Here is a 5,093-nt window from a genome sequence, read left to right as displayed (position 1 = left end):
ATGAGTTCAAGCCCCGCATCGGGCTCTGTGCTGACAGTGCAGAGCCTGCTTGGGATTCTCTCTCTTTATCTCTGCCCCTACCCCGCTTGCTCTCTCTCTGTCTCTCTCTCTCTCTTTCAAAATAAATAAACTTTAAAAAAAATTTTTAAAAAGACTAGCCATACCAACTCTCTTAGAATGTAGAATGCTCATTTACTGCTGGTAGAAATGTAAAATGATACATCATTTTGGGAAACTTCTTGGTGTTTTCTTCTGAAATTAGAAGAAGAAAGAAAAATTTATGCTTGATGTATTATTACATTGTTATAAAATCCTAGAATATGAAAACTCAAATACAAGAAGATTAGTGGTTGCCAAGGGACTAGTAGGGAGAGGAAGGAAGGATTGCATTAGAAATTTATCAAAATATACACTTGAGGGGCACCAGGGTGGGTCTGTTGGTTAAGCCTCAAATTCTTGATCTTGGCTCAGGTCATGATCTCACAGTTTGTGAGTTCGAGCCTTGCATGGGGCTCTGTGCTGGCAGTGCAGAGCCCGATTAGGATTCTGTCTCTCCCTCTCTCTGCCCCTTCCCCGCTTGCACTTTCTGTCTCAAAATAAATAAACTTTAAAAATACATATACACTTGAAATATGTGCAAATGACTATATATACTATATCTCAATAAATATCTCAATAAAGTTGTAAGAAAGACAGTAATGCTACTTTTATGCAAATTACCAAGTTCTAAAGTCACAGAGACAAATTAGTTTTCCAATATCACCATTCCATAAGTGGTATAACAGGTATTGAATGCTGAATTCTGATTTCAAATCTCATTTTCATTCACTATTTCACAAACGTTTGTTGAACACTTATTTTACTAAACCACTAAATCAAGCACTGAGGATACACTTATTTAAAAAACAAGGAAAGAAAAAAGTTAGTCTACATAACAGCAGTTATGTAATAGACACTTTAAACATTTTTTTTTCCTTTATTTTGTAATGACTGAAACAAAACAGAGCTACAACTGCAGCTTCTGGAAGAACCATTTGTTCTTGCAGGTCTTGTATATCTCCTTGAACTTGACCTTGGCCCCTCATCAGGCTTTACATTTAAGAGCAGAGTTTCTGAACACATCCTTATTGCTGACAGTTTTGTCCAAGAGGATATCCACAGGGTGCCTTGTGGGCATGAGGTGATTGTAGTTATAAACTTCCACAAAAGATTCAATCTTTGACCTCTTCCTGCCTATGGTAGCTGTCACTTTTCAGGGATAGCAGTCAATTCCAGACACAAGAGCATGGCTATAGAGGTAGCTTGAGGTGGCAATCACGAATGTTCCTCACAAGGACTGCTTTGCCTTGGAAGTAGCTCTTTGCTGGGACCATCACCACCATCCTAGGTTTCACAAACTTGCCCTTGTTGACACCAGCCATCCAACCCTTATAATATATACTTCTGCACAAAGACAGACAATAAACAATATGCATATTACTTTTTTTAATGTTTTTATTTATTTTTGAAACAGAGAGAGACAGAGCATGATCAAGGGAGGGGCAGAGAGAGGGGGAGGCACAGAATCTGAAGCGGGCTCCAGGCTCTGAGCTGTCAGCACAGAGCCCGATGCAGGGTTTGAACTCACAGAGTGTGAGATCATGACCTGAACTGAAGTCAGATGCTCAACTGAGTAAGCCACCCAGGCATCCCACAATATGCATATTAATTTAAATAAAGTATTATATAGTGATAAGTGCTGGGGGATAAACCAGGGAAAGTTAGAAAATGTGAACATATGATATTTAATTTGAATGGTCAAGAAAGGCTTTAAAAATTACCATTTTAGTAAAATTCTCAAATATAATTAAGAAGTCAGTCATGTCAATAGCTATAAGAAGAGCATTCTAGAAAGAGGAGACGAGTGAGGATAAAAACTCTAGGCATGGGGGTTATTTTGCTTGTTTCTTTTTGTTTCTGATGAGTAACAGAAATAGTAAGGAGGCCAGTGTGTCTGGAGCAGAATAAGAAAGAGGGCGGGTGCAGATTATTCAGGGACCTAATAAAGCAGATAAGAAGGATGGATTGAAGCCTAGAAAGTCTTCAGCTTTACTTTACAGTAGAGTATTTTGAGAAGAGAAACAGTATAATCTGATTTACATTTTACAAGGTTTGTAAATGTTATTTACACCAAAGGACTCTCTCTACTCAAACTTACCTCACTCTTGTAAATTATCACATTATTGAATATTATGATCACGTGAATACATTTTGATCATGATGTCCTATAAATATCATAGAAGTAATGTTCTAAATATTATCATTGTCTGCTTTGTTTTTGGTAACCTCTTAAAAAGATTAGCCTATTTCCTAGTCCTGAAGTATTCTCTTGATGTAAATTTATTCTTTAGGAATCATTTTCCCATTGTAAGGCATTGAAACTGAACTCAAACTGTCTTAAGAATAAAAGGGAGTGTGGCTTTATTGGACCATATAACAGAACTAGCTTCATGCTTGGATACAGTAGTTCATAAGAAGGTATCAGTTCTTTATCTTTTCTGTAGATTTGTTTGCCTGTTTGTTGACTTTATTCTCTAAGAGATTCTCAATACCTGGGGAAAATTACCCCCGTTTGCAACACCAAGAAGCATTCCAATGGCTTAATGAATCAGCAGCCTAAAACATCATATCTTTATCAGTGACTATACATCAAACACATTGAAATTTTCTCAGTGGACATATTTGGTCGGTATGGCCAATCCTGAGCCTAATGCTGTGGCCAAGAAGCTAAGTTGTCTACTTGATTGACATGAGCTTAGCTGTATGATCTGGAAAAATAATTATGATTTACAGCCACAAATCTAAGTAACATATCTTATTCTTATGGTATGTGAAGGACATGCCACTGTGACTTTCAGCCATAGGAAATGAAGAAGTGTCAAGTAAAGAAAAACATGAGTTCTACATAAGAATATTAGAGCAATGTTGTCAAAGAAACATGTAGGAAAGTTTAATAGGAGATAACACTCTCAGTACTATAATCCAAAATGGGCATGTCAGAGGAACCAATCGTAGGTTAAATTAAGAGGAATTCAGGGAATAAATGGTATAATGTTTTTTGTTATATAAAGCAGTCTTGCATATGGTTGTGTTACCACTTTAAATCTGCCAAAGTCTAACTCACTCGGCCTTCAGATATTTCACTGCGTGTAAGAAGTATATTTGACTTCAGGTACATTAAAAAAAAATAAAGTATGTGTGTGCATATGTGTGTGTAAGTATACATGTATCCATAAACTAACGTAAGTTAATGTATGGTATGCATGTAGGCAAAAGTACATTGGTAGAGATTATGGCTTTTTTTCTAACAGCACAGAATCTAGCACATAGAAAATACTCAATAATTTTTCAGTGAAGTCTTCTTAAATCAGCCTGTAAATAAATGTTTCAGAAATAACCATGAACTGCAAAGATTGTTTCTAATATATTTATTCTGGTGTGTAATAGCTTCTAATATGTAGTAATGCTTTCTTTTTTAAAAAAAAGGAGTTAAATCCTAAGAGGTGATGCACTTTAAAATTCCTCTAATTGTTTTTTTTCTTTATTCACTTTTATTCTGTAATTTAAGTAAAAAGTATCTTAAATGTTAAATTATTAATACAAGATCAAAAGCAAGATTTAAAACACAAGCGTATTATCTATGTTTTAATTGTCTTCTTATCCTGTTTATTTTCTGTCTCCTTACTTGTGAGAAGAGAAACTTACTCTTATTTTAACTTTATTTTAAGGTGCTATTATATTCAAAGTGAACTAATTTTGCATCACTTTATTAAACACATTCACATTCATTCATTTCATATGAGCACCTTGTGACTATTGTTTTACCTCCCTAAATCGTTTTATATAGACACAAAACACTTCTGCTTAATTTGATGATACCATCTCTACCAACGTATTAGGCAGCTGTGACAGATGCAATTTAGTTTTTTCCACATATTGGTGACTAAGATGGACTGACGTTACACGAACTTCCTAATGTTCCGATTTCCAATGCATACATTTTACACAAACTGCCAAACATAGGTTACTGGATACTCCTGAGTAGAAGACAATGAAATAAAATGAAAAATGAAGTCTTAGAGTTTCTCTATCCTGGGTAGTGCAAAATCACGACAATACATTTTATATTTTTCATTAGAAGTGGTATGTGAATCAGCCCACACATTAAAATCCAAAAATTTTATTGTCAAAGAATGCAGCAGAAACTAAATCATTAATTTCATTGGATGGGTACACTATCTTATTACCCTGAAAGATATGTCTTTCTCAACTGTATACATTTTAAAAAGAGAAAATACAAAGAAATCCCTTGTTTATAAATCTCAATTTCCTATGAAAACATTCTTTAAAACTAAAATTATCATTTTGTTCCTTATTTATAAGTACTTGACATTGCAGCAAACATGTTAGATATGTTTATGATTGCAAAACAAGTATGTGACCAGTTTTCTTTATGAAGCATGGAAGAAGTCATTTCTCTATTCTGTTAACAGATTTCACTCACTTGCTATCTTCCCCTTTCAAAATATAATATTTTGTGTCTCTATGTTCAGGATATAGATCTGTCACTAATACACACACAACAAGTGCATTGCTTTTGATGTGACCTTTTTCTAAGGAAACCATCCCCATATACTGCCAGGCATCTTTTCTCAGCGATATCCAGATATGAACTCAATTGGCAAAAGGCTTTATTGTGGGGAACTTTGCACATTGTTCTCATCACTTTTAAGGCATTTCAAAGCCTACACAGCTGTAAAATTGTTTTATCTCTTTTTTCCCCCAATAAGGATTAGCTGAGGTCCAGGGAGTGTTATAAGCCTGATAAAGCTTTGAGTGCTTTTATACTGAACTTGGAATGAGTCCAAATATCTCTAACTCCAACATATCAAACTTAAAAGTATTGCAAAAAGCCCAAGTGGTTCAACAATCCTCAACCACCTTCAGGACTAAAGCACTTATCTCTCCAGCTGTTGGAAGTGTAGTCTTGCAGCTGAGTCTGTCTGAAAAAATTGCACTAAGTGTTAGAGAGCCACCTCACCAAGATTATGTAT

At 35.0% G+C, this 5,093-nt stretch overlaps 1 pseudogene; it reads right to left on the bottom strand.

The window, feature by feature from the left end:
- Positions 1-1,006: 1,006 nt before the first annotated feature.
- Positions 1,007-1,421, bottom strand: LOC131494539 (large ribosomal subunit protein eL27-like; annotated as a pseudogene).
- Between the last annotated feature and the right edge of the window lie 3,672 nt (positions 1,422-5,093).

This window comes from Neofelis nebulosa, chromosome 14 (assembly GCF_028018385.1).
Source record: "Neofelis nebulosa isolate mNeoNeb1 chromosome 14, mNeoNeb1.pri, whole genome shotgun sequence".
NCBI lineage: Eukaryota > Metazoa > Chordata > Mammalia > Carnivora > Felidae > Neofelis > Neofelis nebulosa.
The sequence above is the reverse complement of the archived record's forward strand: the minus strand, read 5'-3'. Positions and strand labels throughout refer to the sequence as shown.